The following is a 19,586-nucleotide window of genomic DNA, read 5'->3' on the forward strand; positions in this document are numbered from 1 at the left end:
GTGCTCTGTACCATTTGCCATTCAAAGCACTTTGTATATAGTAACATACTTGGTCCTCACCTTACAAGGCAGGCATTATCATTACCTGTCTTTTACAGGTGAGAAAATGGGCACAGGAAGATTAAGAATCTTACCCCAAGTCATCAACTGAAATGTGGCGACACTTCATTAAGTGGGGGGCAAAGGGACTATTCTTGGAGTAGTTGTTGGTGCTGCAGTGAGGCCTGGTGGTTAAGAGCCTGGTTAATCTCCACCTAACTTAAATCCTAGATGTGTGTTATTTCACAATTTGCAAAACATGTCCACATACTGATCTCCCTGACCATGAGATGGTGTTGCTGATAGTTCTGTCCTAGTTGAGAAGAGTGAAGCACATCAATCCCATAGACACCCTAGTATTGAGCTAGACCCTGATAATCACCCCCTGAATGTCACTGCGACAGAGCCTCAGAGACTGTGGAATCTTGGGCTTGGGAAGAGCCATGCACAAATCCAAAATGGATTTTTCTAGGAGTTTGTAGGAGGCTACTGGGTGTAAGGCCCGGGAAAGGCTAGCTGGAGGTCACTTTAGGGCTCTGAAGGCACTCTGCTGGCTGGAACGTACTCAGGGCACTGATAACTAAATGATAACTAAAAAGCCATTTGGACCAACTGTGATTTAAGAGAGTTGGGCATTTATTTTTTTTTTTTTTGAGACACAAAAGGAGTGTGTTGATACATACATGAATAGAGAAGTAAGGGCAAGGGGCTTGGGTCTAACACTGTCTCAGAAAAATTTTGGAAATATAGCTCATGAGAGATAATATTTGGGGAAAATGAAATAATCTACCATAATAGACCAGCTAGTTCTGTAGGCTGTAAATAAATAAATAAGTGTATACATACATATATATTCATCTATATAATATATTATTAGTACTGACTGCAAATATTAGTACTGACCCAGAGGTGCTCTGCCAGTGAGCTACATCTCCAGCCTTTTTTTTTCTTTTTACTTTTTTGTTTTTAGTTGTTGATGGACCTTTATTTATATTTATTTGTATGCAGTGCTGAGAATTGAATCTCACACATGCTAGGCAAGCACTCTACCACTGAGCCACAACCCCAGCCCATCTCTAGCTCTTTTTTATTTTTATTTTTTTGAGAGAGTCTTCCTAAGTTGCTGAAGCTGGCCTCAAACTTGTGATCCTCCTGCCATAGGCTCCCAATTCACTAGGATTACAGGTACGCACCATCACCACCGCACCTGTCTAAACTGTATTTCAGGTCTGAACAGGTCTCTCATCATCACTACCATGGCCACTGCCAACATGTATTTAAGAGTCTCCTATCCTTCAGCCTCCTAGCTGTCTCTCTACTTCTATTCTTGTTCTTGCCTGTATAGAGAAGAAATAAACTGTCCCTACATGCAACACCAACACAGGAAACTCCTGGTCACCAGAATGTGTGGGTTTTGTTTTTCCCCACCAACAACCAATTCTCTATCTCTGGGATTACAGGCATGCACCACAGGGCTTGGCTTGTTCTTGGGTATTAATTCAAACATCACCTTTTCCAATTTCCTGACTGCCCTGTCCCCTGTCCCACTGTTCCTCCATCCATTCTCGGCCACCATCAATCCCAATAGCAGATTTAATTGTACTCATCACCATCGGAAATTGTGTCATTTGATTGTTGGCTTATTTGTGGGTTTAATGCCAATCTGCCCTATTGGACTGAACGAGCCTGTTTATCGCATTCCTGGCTGTATCCAGCGCCTAGTTCAGTTCCCAGTGTGTAGAGACTCCATAAGTTAAGACAGAAGTAATTTACATTTAATTTCCCTCAGTAATGTATTCCAAACAATTTATTTATATGTCCCAGTGGAAAGGCAAAAAAGGAGAAAACATTAATTTTATTTATATTTAATTGAATATTGATGTGTTCTTTGGATGATGGCAATGAAATAGTGATATTTGAACATAATTTTGTGAGGTTAATCTACCCCTTGAAAAATCTGAAATTGCATATGGCTCAGAATAAATTGGTTTTACATAGAAAATTAAAAACTCAGGAGCCATTATTGATAGGTTCCTATTTTTAAATATTATGAAAATATAAAATTTAAATATTATGAAAATGCAAAATATAAGCTATAATGTTTCTATAGTAAAGAGCTTATATTTGCAAGGATAGAGAATACAATGTTAAAAATCTAGTTAACTGTATTTTCTTCATAGATTTCTCTGAAAATCTTAATGGGAGCAAATGTTTATTTGGAGTATAGTAATATAGTAACCTGGTATTAATTGCATTTACTTATTTGTATTGTTTCTGGATACAGTCCAACTTTTTTATATTTAAAGATTATTAATGGAGAGCCTTCATTTTTCAGCCCACATTATGACTAAATTTGGTCACATTTGCTCATTGTATAAAGGACCCTTTCTGAGAAATAAATATTAATTCTGGCTGGTTTAGAAATAAGAACCCTTGGGGCACCTCTTCTTCTTTCCTTTTTTAGACACCTCTGTTCTAACAGCTCTAACACTTGGGTGGAAGTGTTTTTAAAGGAGCTTGTGAAGATTTGGAAAAGATTTTATTTTTAATATCCCAGATTGCATCCTCTGCATTTGGTTGGTTTTGTTACATGTGCTCCATCTGTCTTAGAGATACAGAAAACTCAGCAGGGGAAAAATGGAAAGGGCAAAATTGTTTCCCTAGTTTCATAAAATGTCTAAAAACGACTTCGCATGTAAGATCTAGTGTATGCATTCCTTCACCTCTAGTTTCCAAAACACTACCGAGGAGCCTGTCAATCTGCCAGACCAGATGTATTGTCCCCCACCTAACCCTTCCACTGCCCCTGAAAAGCTTCTGCTTTTCAAAGCAGGGAAAGGGGACATTGCTTAGTTACTGTCTGCTTAAAAAGTCTGCAGTAAAGAGCAGAAAGCCTTTTACACACCTCTGTCTTAAAAGACTTCTGTAAGCCTTCTTATCAATTCAGGTGAATTTAATGAAACACACAAATAGGTTCTTTTATTATGAATTTCCTTAAAGGAGAATATAATCAACTTACTTGCTGACTACAGTTAGTCTGGGATTTCTGTTATCTTTTTTTTTTTCCCCAGTGTTTTAGGCTAAGTAGTAGATGAAAAAATTTGAAAAAAGGGAAAAAAATACAATAACTTTTTTTTTCCTTTCCCTATCGTCCCACTATTCTCGACAGTGAAAGAAGTTGAAATCTTACTCCTCACTGGGCATTACATGTAATTTCAAGCTATTATGTTTTCTGTTTAAGCTACTAGATAATACTTAGTGTTTTTTTGTTTTGTTTTCGGAAAATCAGTTGGTTATATTTGTAATTGGAGCACTTCATGAATTGGGTGTCTGAGAAAGCAAAGTGCTTTCTCCAGCCTACCATTGTTTAATGTTTATTTTTATATTTATTGAGTGTCTTGTAGCCTTAGAACATGATGAACTTCTAGAAGCTAAAGATCTCTTATGATCTTCGTCCCACTACATAAAGTATTGTCTCAAAGGGGACTTTAGTCTGGAGATAGAAAGTAACACTTCTTTGATATGTATTTAATTGCAAGTGATTCTTTGAACAGAATCAAACCTTCAGCAAGCAAAACTTGGCTTCCAACTTTATCAACCTACTGAATTGAGATGATGCCAGGATCTTGATTTGTTAATTTTGGAAGGGTTGCTATTTTAAAATTATCAAAAATAAGGCATTTTCCATCAGAACTGGACTATTGGAGAAGGTAATATTCTTTTTTAAATCATATGGTGTTTAAAGCTAGCTTTACAGTTTGCAGATTTAAGTTGTTAAACCTGTGCATCAGTGCCTATCTCAAATACTGTCAAGTTTTCTCCTGTCTCATGACTTATCTTAATTCTGGTCTCTTGCTATCAATGTCTCCTATCTTGTTACAAGAACTCATCATCACCTAGAACTGCTTCACTGACCTCTGAAATGCTGAACTTTGAAATTCCACTCTGCCCTCAACTCCCTACCCGTCTTTCTCTCTGCACTTCATTCTACAAATCTTCAATCTTTCCAAGGCATCTGACCTTCAACCTTCCCATGTCATAGCCCCTGGTGCTTTTGGCCTTAAGGACACTTTTAGGACAATCTTATCATTAGAAGCACGCCCTTACCCGCTATGACTTGCTAAACCAACAGATCCTCAACCTTGGATCCATTGACCTTCCTGCTTTCCTTGGGGTTATGTTACTGGAGAAAATCACAAGATCCTGTAGTCAGATGCTAACTCAAATTTTGAATTTCAAACTTCGCCTGAACTTCAAGACCATCTGAAATTCTTTAAGTATTCTTAGTTGGGTTCTCTGAACCTGGTCTGAGACACATGGGACTATAAGTCACCAACACTAAGGATGAAGCTAACTGTAAGAGTAAAAGAAATTGAAGTTAAAAAGTGAAGGACCAGGTATTGTTAAATTCCTCTGCTACACCCTGAGGCAGTTAAGACAATGCCCTACTAGGCTATTTTGCTGATTCATAGCCTAGAGCATACAGGGCCCGAACCAATCAGTTTGAATGTGTACCTGCTTAGGAATAACCAATCACCCCTGCCCAATCTGTTCCCGCTAATGAATGTACTAATCATGTCTCAGATTTGTTGTTCAATTTTCCCGCGCCTCATGCTGATTTGTTCTGATGTATGCAAAGCCCCCGCCCTCCCCAAGAAGTGTACTTAAGCTCTGCTCAACCCCTGCTTGGGGCTCTTGGCTGCTCACCCTTCTTGAGTGGGCCGGGAGCCCCAGCGCGTTGGAATGGATCCCCAATAAACCCCCTTCTGCAATTGCATGAGTCAGTCTCTTGGTGGTCTCTTCCTCCGACGTTTCGCCAGACCCTTACATTTGGTGCGTTGGCCGGGAACTGCGCATCGCCGGACAGGGAGACCCCAACGGACTCCTTTTAGGGGGTAAATAAGTAAGGCGCCTCTTCTTCTTCTTCCTCCTCTTCTTCTCCTTCTTCTCTTTCTTGTTTTTCCTTTGCGATCGCTCAGGGCTTGGTATTTGGCTCAGTGGAGTGCGTGAGCTCTCAGAGCTTTTCTGGTTTTTCGGTTTGGGTTGGCAGGGTGGCTGCCAGCGGAGAGCGTAAGTTCTCCCTGGCGGTGGTGGACAGACGTGTCCTGAAGCCACAGGCCACGTTCTCCAAGGGACGCCTTGGAGGACTCGGGGAGGGACGGAAGAGCCCTCATCTGGTAAAGGGACGGAAGTGCCCTTAGAGGGACGGAGGAGCCCTCGTCAGGTGTTCTGCTGCCAACCCGTCTGGCTTTGCCGGCTATTCTTTTTTTTTTCAGGTTAAGTTGACTGTCTGTCTTTAATTTTTGCTTCTGAACTTGTGTTAAATGTTTACTGTGTGTCTGTGTCACGTTTGTATTGTCTCTGTTTGAGCAACATCCAGTATGGGACAAAACCATACCACGCCTCTGTCCCTGACTCTTGAACATTGGACTGACGTCCATTCAAGGGCCCAGAATCTTTCTTTTTCAGTGAAACACCAGACCTGGCAGACACTCTGCACTTCAGAATGGCCCACCTTCGGAGTTAAATGGCCCCCAGGAGGGTCCTTCTACCTCCCTCTAATCTGCAAAGTCAGGGATATTGTCTTTCAGCCGGGGCGGCGTGGCCATCCAGATCAACAGCCATATATTTTAACCTTGCAGTACCTCTGTGAATTTCCTCCCACGCGGGTGAAGCCTTTTCTTGTCCCAGCTCCCATTCCAACCCCCTCCCCCATGATCCAATCACTCAAACCTTCCGCTCCTCCCCGTGGTCCCTTCATACTCCCTGAGTCACAGGACTCTTCTCCCCCTCCTTATCCTCTACCCATGCTCCCAAACCCCCAACCCATCCTAGATGACCCTCCCGCCGCTGACTCGGTTACCCCGCCGCTAGAGGTAATTGGGTCAGACCCAAGCCCTCCCAGGGATTTCCCCGTGGCAGCGGCATTGGCAGCAGCGGCAGCAGCCCCTCCCCCACCGGAGGAACCTGAACCAGCTAAAGGAACCTGCAGGCGGCGGATAATGGAGAACTCGGAAGCCCTGGTGATGCTTCCTCTTCGTCCCTATGGGCCCACGATAGATGATGGGCGCGGGGGAGAAATGCAGGCTTACCAATACTGGCCTTTCTCCTCCTCAGATCTGTACAACTGGAAAAATAACAATCCCCCTTTTTCTGAGGACCCCAGCCGACTTACAGGTTTAGTCGAGTCGCTGATGTTCTCACACCAGCCCACTTGGGATGACTGCCAACAGCTTCTGGGGACTCTCTTCACAACAGAGGAATGGGAGAGAATCCTCTTGGAAGCCCGAAAGAATATTCTTGGACCAGATGGGAGACCAACTCAACTCCCTAACATCATAGAAGCTGGCTTCCCCTTAAACCGACCCAACTGGGACCCTAACACCTTTGAAGGTAGGGAGCATCTGTCCACTTATCGCCGGGCTCTTGTAGTGTGTTTTTGAGCGGCCGCTAGGCGGCCAACTAATTTGGCCAAGGTAAGAGAGATAATTCAGGGACCCAATGAATCTCCCTCCATGTTTCTGGAGAGAATTATGGAAGCATATAGGAGATACACTCCCTTTAATCCTCAGGCAGAGGACCAAAAGGCATCTGTTGCAATGGCTTTTATTGGGCAGGCTGCCCTAGATATTAAGAAAAAGTTACAATGTTTAGATGGACTACAAGATATGACCTTAAGAGATTTAGTCAGAGAGGCTGAGAAAATATATTATAAGAGAGAAACTGAGGAAGAGAAGGAACAGAGGAGGGAGAAGGAAAGGGAACGCAAGGAAGATGAGAGAAACATAAGGCAGACTAAAACATTGGCTAAGGTCCTGGTCACAGCCGCAGACAGGCCAGAAGTTAGAAAGCAGGGAGACAGGAAGGGATACCTGGGCCCACGCCAAAGGCTGTCCCTGGCCTCAGATCAATGTGCCTACTGTAAAAAAAAAAAAAAAAAGGACACTGGGCCACAGAGGGCCCAAAAAGAGGCAATCACGTCAGCCCGCCATGCTGACTCTAGAAGATGATTAGGAAAGTCAGGGCTCGGATCTCCTCCCCAAGCTCAGGGTAACTTTTGAGGTGGAGGGGACCCCAGTGAACTTTGAAGTAGATACAGGAGCCGTATATTCAGCCCTCAAGGCCCCACTGGGCCCTCTATCTAATAAAAGATCCTTAGTTCAAGGGGCTAATGGCAGTAAATATCGGGCTTGGACAACAAAGAGGACTATGGACCTAGGAAGGGGAAAAGTTCACCACTCTTTCCTAGTAATCCCAAAATGCCCAGCCCCATTAATGGGCAGGGACCTACTCACCAAGCTCAGGGCTAAAATAACCTTTAACCCCGATGGTCCCCAAGTGGAGTTTCTAAACCCTTCAGTAAAGACCCCCATAGTCACGGCTCTGACTATGTCAGTAGAAGATGAACATCAACTCTTCACGGCCCCTGGGACCGATCGAACAGGTAGACTACCCCAGAGATGGATAAAAGATTATCCTAATGCCTGGGCAGAAACTTCTGGGTTAGGTCTAGCCATAAAACAACCTCCAGCAGTAGTAGAATTAAAAGCCTCTGCCTCTCCAATCAGTGTTAAACAATACCCTCTAAGCAAAGAAGCTAGGGATGGGATAAGACCCCATATTCAGAAATACCTGGCTCTTGGGGTCCTAAGGCCCTGTCAATCGGCCTGGAATACCCCCCTGTTACCAGTAAGAAAGCCAGGAATTGGGGACTACCGTCCTGTTCAAGACTTAAGAGAGATCAACAACAGAGTGCAGGACATCCACCCCACGGTGCCTAATCCATATAATTTGCTTAGCACTCTGAATCCGGAGCAGAAATGGCACACTGTGCTGGATTTAAAAGATGCTTTCTTCTGCTTGCCCCTGCATAAGGACAGTCAGTTGTTGTTTGCTTTCGAATGGATAGACCCAGAAATAGGAACATCTGGCCAACTATCCTGGACTAGACTCCCACAGGGGTTCAAAAACTCCCCCACTCTCTTTGATGAAGCTCTCCACAGGGACCTCAACGACTTCAGAACTGCACACCCCGAAGTCACCCTACTCCAATATGTGGATGATCTGCTGCTGGCAGCCAATACCAAGGAGAACTGTGAGTCTGGGACCCAAGCACTATTATCCGAGCTTGCTCAGCTCGGATACAGGGCTTCTGCCAAAAAGGCCCAAGTTTGTCAACAAGAAGTAATCTTCCTGGGTTATTCACTTAGGGGTGGCAAACGATGGCTTACTGAGCCCAGAAAATGAACTGTTGTGCAGATACCGCCCTCATCTGATAAGAGACAGCTCAGAGAGTTTCTTGGGACTGCCGGCTTTTGTAGGTTATGGATTCCTGGGTTTGTGTCTTTGGCTGCCCCTTTATACCCGCTGATAAAGGGGGATGCCCAATTCCAATGGACCCCTGAACACCAACAGGCTTTTGATAATATCAAAAAGGTGCTGCTATCCGCCCCAGCCTTAGCTCTCCCAGATGTAGAAAAACCCTTCACTCTCTACATCGAGAAAAAGAAAGGAATAGCACGGGGAGTGCTCACTCAGACTTTGGGACCTTGGAAAAGGCTGGTAGCATACTTATCAAAAAAATTGGACCCAGTGGCTAGCGGGTGGCCCCATTGCCTAAGGGCTATAGCAGCAGCAGCCCTTCTAATAAAGGATGCTGATAAGTTAACACTGGGGCAGAAGCTAACCATCATAGCCCCCCATGCCCTGGAGAGCATCATCCATCAGCCTCCAGACAGGTGGCTATCAAACTCCAGAATAACCCATTACCAGAGCCTCTTGCTTGACAAGGACAGAATAACGCTGGGACCCCCTGCTCCACTCAACCCGGCTACACTGCTGCCAGAAGAATCATCAGGACCCGTCGCTCATGATTGTCAACACATACTGGCAGAGGAGACCAATGTACGACAAGACTTAAAGGATCAGCCACTGCCCCGCCCTGAGGTCGTATGGTTTATGGATGGGAGCAGCTTCCTTCAAGACGGTAAGCGGCAGGCTGGAGCAGCAGTAGTTAGCAAAATTAATGTTATCTGGTCTTCTGGTCTTCCAGAAGGAACATCAGCTCAAAAAGCAGAGCTAATTGCCCTTACAAAAGCATTGGAGCTAGCATCAGGCAAAAGAGCCACCATATACACTGATAGCCACTATGCATTCGCCACTGCTCATGTGCATGGGGCTACTTACCAGCAAAGGGGGCTATTAACCTCCCCTGGGAAGGAAATAAAGAACAAAGATGAGATCCTCCACCTTCTCTCGGCAGTAAAAGGCCCTAAAGAACTAGCTATAGTGCACTGTCGGGGCACCAGAAGGGGAATGACCCCGTGGCAGTTGGAAACAGACGGGCAGATGAGGAAGCTAAGCTGACAGCCCTAAACGGAATGACCCTGTTAACTGTTTCCACGCCGGGGGAACAACAACCAGGAAACTTGGCTGCGCAGGAACATTCAGGCAACTTATGGCCTGGGGACATGGACACCGAACTCCGGGATCCTACAGAGCCAAGTTCACAAGTCCAAAAAGCCCAACTTTACATCAAAGATGTTCACCAGCTCACCCATTTAGGCTCAAAGAAGTTACAGGCACTCTTGAAGGACAAAAGAAAGGACTTATTGTTGACTGGCTCACAAAGAAAAGAAATAGCTGAGCAGGTGACCAGAGCTTGTTAAGTCTGCCAATTAGTTAATGCATACTCATCCAAGCTTCCTGTAGGAAAGCGCTTATGAGGGACCAGACCCGGACAGTTCTGGGAAGTGGACTTTACTGAAATCAAGCCAGCAAGGTATGGACTTAAGTATCTCCTAGTCTTTGTAGATACTTTTTCAGGATGGGTCGAAGCCTTCCCCATGAAGAAAGAAACTGCTCAGATGGTGGTCAAAAAGATTCTGGAAGACATCTTTCCAAGATTTGGACTGCCTAAGGTAATGGGCTCCAATAACAGACCGGCATTTGTGGCCCAGGTAAGTCAGGGATTGGCCAGGACCCTGGGGATAATTGGAAGTTACATTGTGCCTATAGACCCCAGAGCTCAGGACAGGTAGAAAGGATGAATAGAACCATCAAAGAGACCTTAACGAAATTAAGCTTGGAGACCGGCATAAAAGATTGGACTATGCTCCTACCTTATGCACTGTTTCGTGCAAGAAATACCCCCTCCATCTCTTTGTGTAACCTTACCCGCTATGAAATTCTCTATGGTGCCCCTCCTCCAATCAGGGACTTGACCCCAACCCTGAGACTTAACGATTCCTTTCACACCCCCTTGCTTAACAGACTTAAAGCCCTTGAACACACCCAGCGATACCTGTGGAAACAGTTGGCCACTGCTTATCAGCCCGGAGACAAGGGAACCCCACACCGATATCAAGTGGGAGACTTCGTCTTCGTGAGACGACATCAGGTGTCATCCCTGGAACCCCGCTGGAAAGGACCATACCAGGTGCTGCTTATAACGCCTACAGCGGTAAAAGTAGATGGGATCACTCCCTGGATCCATGCCTTCCATCTCAAGCCTGTGCCCTGTCCAGACTCCGGCTGGAAACTGGAACAGACTGGTAACCCTCTCAAGTTGTGTGTCCGTCGTGTGGGTAGGGCTATGGATTCTTCCCCTGACCACCTGCAGCCCTAATCCCCATCAGCCTGTTCAACAACACTGGCAGATTATAAATCCCACTGGACAAGTAGTATGGTCTATTTCACATATAGGCCCCCTATGGACTTGGTGGCTATCTCTCCATCCGGACATTTGTCAACTGGCCACAGGCCTCTCTGACTGGGACCTCCCTGACATAGAGGACCCCACACAGATCCCGTTTGACCCCAAGCCAGGGCAACATTCCCCACACCATATGTATCATGGATGTCATTGCCCCTATCATAGGTGTAGACTAGCCAGTCTTGATTATTATGTGTGCCCAGCTGATTTCCGAAGCCGCAAACAGGTCCGAATCTGTGGAGGGCCCAATGACTTCAATTGCAAATCTTGGGGTTGTGAACAAATGGGAGCTGCATGGTTTAAACCAAACTCCCCAGACAGCATGATTCAGGTAGGGCGAAATGACACCTGGATACACCCTAGGAACTGTTTAACTAGCCGAGTGTCAAACACTCGCTGTGAAAAAAAATATTCTATGTAACCCCCTCAATATAACTTTCATCTCCAAAGCAAGGGGCTACCTCAGGACAACATGGCTTACAGGAAATAACTGGGGAATGCGGTTCTATGTTTATGGCCCCACTTATGACTTTGGTCTCTGGTTCAACAGACTTAAGCAGGAAGAAAATCCCACAATAGGGCCCAATCCCCTCAAGCCAGGAATTAAGCATCCCAAACCCCCTTTGCTTAGAACTACCAGAACCCCTCTTCTATCTCAATCCTCCAGGTTTCCGTCTTTGTCTACTTCCCCAGTCCGGAGTATAGCTGACCCCTCCCCCTGGGAATTAATTAAAGGAACCTTCACGGTACTGAATTCCACACAGCCAGACCTCACCCAATCCTGCCGGCTATGCCTCTCTGCCGCGCCCCCTTATTATGAAGGAATAGCAGTTAATGGGACTTATGCTGTGAAGACGCAGAGTTCCACCTGTAGTTGGGGCAAAAATCCAAAGTTAACTCTCCCAGAAGTAACCAGGACAGGTTTATGTCTAGGGTCCCCACCCAAAAGTAAACAGCACATATGCACCCAGATAGGAGAAATCAATGTCACGCAGGGCTTTCTAGTCCCTGAGAAAGGAACCTGGTGGGCATGTGACTCAGGATTAACTCCTTGCATTTCAGTCCAGGTGTTTGACAGCTCAGTAAATTATTGTGTGATGGTGCAAGTACTCCCCAGGGTGCTTTTTCATGATGCAGAATCATTTGAAGGTCTAGTAGGGGGACAAATAACCCGTTTCCACCAGGAACCAGTGTCCCTCACTCTAGCCATATTGTTGGGGATAGGAGCTGCTGCAGGAGTAGGTACGGGAGCAGCTGCTATGATCTGGGGGTCACAACAAATGGCCCAGTTAGAAACAGTGATAGATCAGGGCTTGAAAACATTAGAGACTTCTATCACAGCCTTGCAAGAATCTTTAACTTCTCTCTCTGAGGTTGTTTTGCAGAACAGGCTGGGGTTAGATCTTCTCTTTATGAGGGAAGGAGGCCTCTGTATAGCACCAAGGGAAGAATGTTGTTTTTATACTGACCATACTGGAGTTGTAAAAGAATCTATGAGTAAATTAAAAAAACGCCTTGAAGAGCGCCAAAGAAAAAGGGAAACTCAACAAGGGTGGTTTGAGTCTTGGTTTGCCCAGTCCCCCTGGTTAACTACACTCCTATCAGCCCTAGCCAGACCCTTGATCATTCTTATGCTGTTACTGACTGTGGATCCCTGTGTGCTTAACCGCATAGTTTCTTTCCTCCAGGCTCAGATAGGACAAGTGAAACTCATGGTAATCAGGCAGCAATATGCTCCACTGGCAGAAATGAAAAATGAGACCCCTCAATAATTATGATCTATCACTTTTAAGATTAAAAGTAGTCGGAAAAAGGAGTGGGGAATGTAAGAGTAAAAGAAATTGAAGTTAAAAAGTGAAGGACCAGGTATTGTTAAATTCCTCTGCTACACCCTGAGGCAGTTAAGACAATGCCCTACTAGGCTATTTTGCTGATTCATAGCCTAGAGCATACAGGGCCCGAACCAATCAGTTTGAATGTGTACCTGCTTAGGAATAACCAATCACCCCTGCCCAATCTGTTCCCGCTAATGAATGTACTAATCATGTCTCAGATTTGTTGTTCAATTTTCCCGTGCCTCATGCTGATTTGTTCTGATGTATGCAAAGCCCCCGCCCTCCCCAAGAAGTGTACTTAAGCTCTGCTCAACCCCTGCTTGGGGCTCTTGGCTGCTCACCCTTCTTGAGTGGGCCGGGAGCCCCAGCGCGTTGGAATGGATCCCCAATAAACCCCCTTCTGCAATTGCATGAGTCAGTCTCTTGGTGGTCTCTTCCTCCGACGTTTCGCCAGACCCTTACACTAACTATTTTATCAAAATGTTTTAAAAGTTCATCTTTTGTTGAGTATTACATAAGCCAAATTTTCCCCATTTATGTGTGTGTTTCCTCCCTCTTTCATTTTCTTTTGCAGTCTGTCATGGTTTAGATATGGGGTGTTCCCCAAAAGCTCATGTGTTAGATAATGCAAGAATTTTCAGAGATAAAATGAGTTATGAGAGTCTTAACCAAATCAGTGGATTAATCCACTAATATGGATTAACTGCCTGGTAACTTTAGGCAGGTAGGGTGTGGCTAGAGGAGACAGATTACTGTGGGCATGCCTTTAGGGTTTATATTCTGTCCTTGGTGAGCAGAACTCATTCTGTGCTTGCTGTGTCCTGAGCTGCTTTCCTCTGCCATTATGTTCTGTGTCACCTTGGGCTGAGATATGGAGTTGACCATTGAAGGACTAAGACTCTGAAACCAGGAGGGTCAAATAAACTTTTCCTCCTCTAAAATTGTTCTTGCCAGGTCTTTTGACCACAGTGGCAAAAAAAAAAAAAAAAAAAAAAAAAAAAAAAGCTGACTAAAATACAGTCTTCCAAATAGATTACTTCTTGTGAGGAGAATTAAAGAGTTCAAGATAATTACAGAAGGCAAACTATGTGCCAAGCACTGTTTCAGGCATTAGCAACATAGCAGTGAGCAAAACAAACAGCTCTGTACTCACAGAGTCTATATTATTGGAAACAAGGCATGGAAAATAAGCAAAATAGCAAATTGCACACAGTTGGCTCTCATATTCACAGGTTCCACATCCATGGATTCTACCAACCAAGGATTCTGGACTATGCAGTTCAACTTATGATGACTGCATCTGTAATAGACATGTACAGACATTTTTCATGTCATCATCCCCTACACAATACAATACAACTCTTTATGTAGCATTTACATTGCAATGGTATTATGAGTAATCTAGAGATACTTCAAAGAACATGGGAGGATTTGTGTAGGCTCAATGCAAATACTATGCCATTTATATAAGGGACTTGAACATCTGCAGATTTTTATATTTGTATCCATAGGCGTTTCTGGAACCTATCCCCTGAAGATACTGAAGGACAACTGTACTATAATAGAAGGTGCAGAGTCTGGAGGGAGGCAGAGGCTGTGGGGGCTGGCTGCTGTGAAGAAGGTTCTAGGGGCATGCATGAACCAGATTGCCTGGATTCTAATCCCTGCTTAAGCACCTTACCTTCACTATATGTGAAGTAAAGATTATCATAGCACCAACATCATAGGGTTTGTTTTGTGTTGATGTAACAAAATACCCGACACTGGGTCATTTATAAAGAGGTTTATTTTACTGATGAATCTAGTGGCTGGAAAGTCCAAAGAGCATAATGCTGACATCTGATCAGGACACCTGGCTGTTTGACAACACCGTAGAGAAGTGGTATGGGAACTCAATGTGCAGAAGAGGCATCTGTATGAGTGAGGAGGCAGAACCCAGGCAAGGGCCAGGCTCACTCTTTTATTCAACCACTCTCTCAGGAAGGAATCTGGTTATAGAACTACATTAATTCATTCTGAAGATGGAGGTATCATGCCCCAATCACCTTCTACCAGGCCTCACTTTTTTTTTTTTTTTTTTTTAGAGTGTGAGAGACAGAGACAGAGATAGAGAGAGAGAGAATTTTTTGATATTTATTTTTTTTTTAGTTTTCGGTGGGCACAACATCTTTGTTTGTTTGTGCTGCTGAGGATCGAACCCGGGCCGCATGCATGCCAGGCGAGCATGCTACCGCTTGAGCCATATCCCCAGCCTCAGGTCTCACTTTTAAAAGATTTAACATCTCTCAATATCATTACATTGGGGACTAAATTTCTAGCACCTGAACCTTTGGGACAATCTATATTCAAACCATAGCAGGGGTGCTGTAAGGATTAAATGACTTAATACACATAAAGCATTTCCCCTGGCAGGCCCTATTGTAATTCTCAATTCCTTTAATTTATATAGTAGTTTTATCAGGCCCCCACATTCACAGCCCAGCACCAGAGGTGGAGGGAGATTCACCACGTAGGTGCAGCCCACCACTTGCCCAGCCCCTTCCAGGCCCTGAGAGAGCCCCTACCAGTGTGTTCACAGGTTGCTTTCGTCACCTTTAAAAAAGTGAGACCTTTTAATCACTTTGGTTAAGATGCCATCTGTTTCCATCTGTTTCCTTGTGTTGGTTAATACTGAGGGTATTTGGGAATCCAGCTAAGAGGAAGTTAAGCTGGGGAAACACTTAGTTTGGGTTTAGCAGGGAATGTTCAAGTTTTTTGTTCATCTCCCTTTCAGTTACTTCTTATGCTGGTGTTGAAGCAGTTCCCAGGACTCCTACCACCCTCTGAGCCATAGGTGCAGGGTCAGACACAGGGATGTGACTGTGTCCTGTGGAGCCTGGCAGCAGAGGAGTGAGGGTAGAGGAGAAAGCAGGTCTCAAAACATGCAGAAACATTCTCAGATGTTTGAAAGAAGAGGAGGATGTGGTTCTCAGGCCACAGTCAAAGCAGAAGTCTCTTCCTCTTAGGAACAAACCAGCTAATGCAGCATTGATAACAATTATAAGTGCATTGTTAGGTGCTGCATGTCTGTATACCTTCCAAATTCATAATTGAAATCCTAACCTCCATTGTGATAGAATTTGGGGGTGATTTGCCTTTGGGAGGTAATGAAGTTTAGAAAAGGTCATAAGGTGTCCCTTCTGCCTTACTAAAAAGAGATCAGAGAGCTCGTGCCCCACGGCCTTCTTTCTCCCTCTCCCCTTCATAGGAAAAAACAGCAAGAAGGCACCTGTACTTGATGCAAGCCAGGAAGACAGCCCTCACAAGAACCCTATCCTGACCCTAGATCTTCTAGCTTCCAGAACTGTGAGAAATAAATATGTTGTTCAAACGACCAGTCCTGTGGTGTTTTGTTATAGCAGTTTCAGCTAAGATATGCATCATAAGCATTTTACTGTTTTTGTTTTTTTTTTTGAAAATGAGAATCACATGAGATAGAATTGTAATGTCTGTGTGAGCAGAAACCTGTGTCATACTACAAGGTTTGTGTTTGAAGTTGAAACCTCTATGCCTCTCAGCCATCAATAGTCAAAATAACTTCAAGCAATCACATTAGAAGAAATACTGAATTAGCTTTCTTGTCTCTCATTAGAAAAATATTAACAAATTATTGTTATTAAGGAGTGATTAGATAGTCAAAGCTGCAGGAAAAACAAAATAATGTAGAAGCATGTCAATTTGTAAATATAAATCTTACATTATTTTCTGACTTTATAAGGTTTGTGGTATTTGTCTGCCTTTAAAAATATTATTGGTGTGTTCCCTTTCTAATTCTAAATAAATACTTTGTTCCTAATTTTGATTTGGTTAATTTTGTGTTCTTTTTCTTAAACAGACCATCTTCCCAAACAGCATACATGTCGTGACCCAAAGCGCTGACTCCCCTCTGTGTGGAGGAAACAAGAACAAGGCAGGATCCTCTGTGTTTCTTTTCTTCTCACTTAAGCTTAACTACATGTTGGAGTCCACCTAAAATCCCTTATCAAAGAGGAACAGGCATCTGGGTGTGGTGGTGCACTCCTGTAATCCCAGCAGCTCTGGAGGCTGAGGTAGGAGGATCACAATTTCTTTTTTTTTAATCTTTATTTTTAGTTGAAGTTGGACACAATACCTTTATTTTATTTATTTATTTTTATGTGGTGCTGAGGATCGAACCCAGCACCTCGCATGTGCTAGATGAGCACTCAAACTGCTGAGCCACAACCCCAGAATCACCCCCCGCCCCACCTCCTCCAGGATCACAATTTCAATGCCAGCCTCAGCAACTTAGTAAGGCCCTATTTGCAAAGTAAAAAAATAAGAAGGGGGACTGGGGTTGTAGCTCAGCGGTAGAGCACTCACCTTGCATGTGGGTGGCCCTGGGTTTGATCCTTAGCACCACATAAAAGTAAATAAATAAAAAATGAAGGTATTTTAAAAAAATCATTAAAATAAAATAAAATAAAAAGGGCTGGGGATGTCGCTTTGTTGTTAAATGCCCCTGGGCTTAATCCCTGGTTCCTCCCAAAAAGAGGAATAAGTGGCCCTATTCCTACCTCCACTTGTGCCTTCGGGGTTCCTGCCCCCTTCCCACCCAACCAGCTCTCTCTAGGAAGACTCTTTCCACTGACCACAGGCCAGCTGGTGGATCATAAGCATGACCCTAAGGCCAGTCCTCATTCTGCCCTCCTGGCTTACTGCCTACTTCATTTTAGAGGTTTCCTGATCTGCTTCCCACTCTCCCACCATTATATCTTTTTCAATTGTTTCTTATGCTGTACCCCTTTCTCTCCCCTACGCCCACCCTGTATGTGTCACCAGCCTGGTCTCAGGCTCCTGGGCTCAAGTGATCTTCTCAGCCTCTGGAGTAGCTGACACTACTGTACATGCCACCCTGCCCCACCCATGATATATCTCAAAAGAGTAACCCATACTCAAGGCCTGCACTTTCTTCCAATTAAGTCAATTCACTGGGATTTGTTTTCTGACAGCTTTGCAGGACTGTCCTCTAGAGTCATGCCTGCCGACTCTGGGGTCTCAGATAGTCCTCTTCTGATTTGTTTTTTCTAGTGCATCTGACAATGTTGACAATACTGTCCCCAGTTTCCATGATGCCACTTCTGCTCTCTCTCCTGCCTCCCCTCTGATGACTTAATAGGTGTCCTTTTGGCCACTAACTGTCCCTGGAAGTTTCCTTGGATAGGTGCCCACAGATTAGCTCTCTTCTTCACCCCACTTTGCATTGCTCTTCCTGGATATGCTTGTTTACTTTGTAACAAGTCCATGCCTCTGAAATGAGATTTCTTTGCTTGTGGTTGCTCCTCGTCCAGCTTGTGGCCACACTGACAGCATTCCACTGGAGAGCTCCAAGTGCTTGTCCTGTGAGCTTCATACATGACATCTCCACAAATGAGCTCACCATCATCCTCTCCAAACTTCTGCTCCCTCTTTGTTCTCTATGGTGAAACCTGTTGCCATCAATCACTAGGTTATTTAGCCAGCTGTTCTTGGAGTCTTCTAGTTTTCCTCCTTTTGACTCCTTACCCCTTATTTCCAATCAACAACAGGTGTAATTTATTTTACCTTAAGTCAGATGTTCTTAACCTTTTTTTTGGGGGGGGGGGCGCAGTACCAGGGATTGAACTCAGGGGCACTCAACCACTGAGTCACATCTCCAGCCTTAGTTTGTATTTTATTTAGAGACAGGGTCTCACTGAGTTGCTAAGTGCCCCACCATTGCTGAGGCTGGCTTTGAACTCATGATCCTCCCGTCTCAGCCTCCCAAGCTGCTGGGGTTACAGGTGTGCACCACTGCATCTGGCTTTTTTTGTGTATGTATGTATGTATGTACTATATATGCATTTATTTATGTGGTGCTGAGGATCGAACCCAGTACCTTGCACATGCTAGGCAAGTGCTCTACCACCGAGCTACAATTCCAGTCTAATCCCTTTTTTAAATCATTAAAACATTCAGCAGTCTGATGAAGAGTTTGTACTGCTTTTCAGAATAATGCTTTTTAATTCATAAAATAAAACAAAGGATTACAAAGGATGCCATTTTAAAAAATATAGTTTTCAAAATTATGTTGATACAGGTAGTAAGGTGCTAACAAAGAAGGAAACTGCTCAGATCCAGTGCCAGGTCTCATTGCCAGCATTTTAAAGTAGTGATGAACACAGACCATTGCAACAACTGAAATATGATATGAAAAATAACATGAAAAGTCTATGGTTTCTATTGATGGTAAAGTCATAGATATTGCTAACATTACTATTATAGTTTTCTTACGTTAATAGTGTAAGGAAATGATAAGCTTTAGTAGCAGGAAAGTGAAAACAGAGATAGAATATATTTCCCATTCAAGTTTACAGACCTCCTGTGTCTATCCAGGTGAAGAACACCTGCTTTAAAATAACCTGACACTTGCCTCTTCTTTTCCATTCCACTGACCTAATTAAGGTCTTTATCTCCATGGGGAGTTCCCACAGGCACCTGAATTGAGTGCTCCCCTTTCTTCTAAACCTGCTCTTATTCCAGTGTTTCCAGTGAACCTGAGAAAAGCCACCCTCTGCACAGTCACCTACTCCAGATACCAACCAAGCATCAGGCCACCCTCTCCACAGTCTGTCTATAATGATGGATCCAACCTGACACAACTGCAGCCATCTTGCCCACCAAGTGACCCTGGCACATATTACAAACCTTACAGGACGAAGACATTAAGGTAGCTGAGCATGCTGTGCTAGTCACTGATGTTCAGATGTTCTTAACTGATGTTGGACATGCTAATAGTTTTTAAGAAAACTCGTGTACATTCCAGTTGGCTGTGGCTAAGTTTTAAGTAACTTAGCAACTTTTACAGTCTACTTCCTCCTGCTTTGGGGCACAAGGACCCTTCTGTCTCACTGCTGCCCAAGATACACTTCTGTCTCAAAGTCCCCAGTAAATTGCACTTTGTGCAACCTGGGTTCTGACTG

The 19,586-nt window shown here is 44.2% G+C and overlaps 1 pseudogene; it reads left to right on the forward strand.

Annotated features, from left to right (window-relative positions):
- The first annotated feature begins 5,183 nt into the window (after window positions 1-5,183).
- On the forward strand, window positions 5,184-19,337 carry LOC143393811 (uncharacterized; annotated as a pseudogene).
- The last annotated feature ends 249 nt before the right edge of the window (window positions 19,338-19,586 follow it).

Source organism: Callospermophilus lateralis, chromosome 3 (genome assembly GCF_048772815.1).
Source record: "Callospermophilus lateralis isolate mCalLat2 chromosome 3, mCalLat2.hap1, whole genome shotgun sequence".
Lineage (NCBI taxonomy): Eukaryota > Metazoa > Chordata > Mammalia > Rodentia > Sciuridae > Callospermophilus > Callospermophilus lateralis.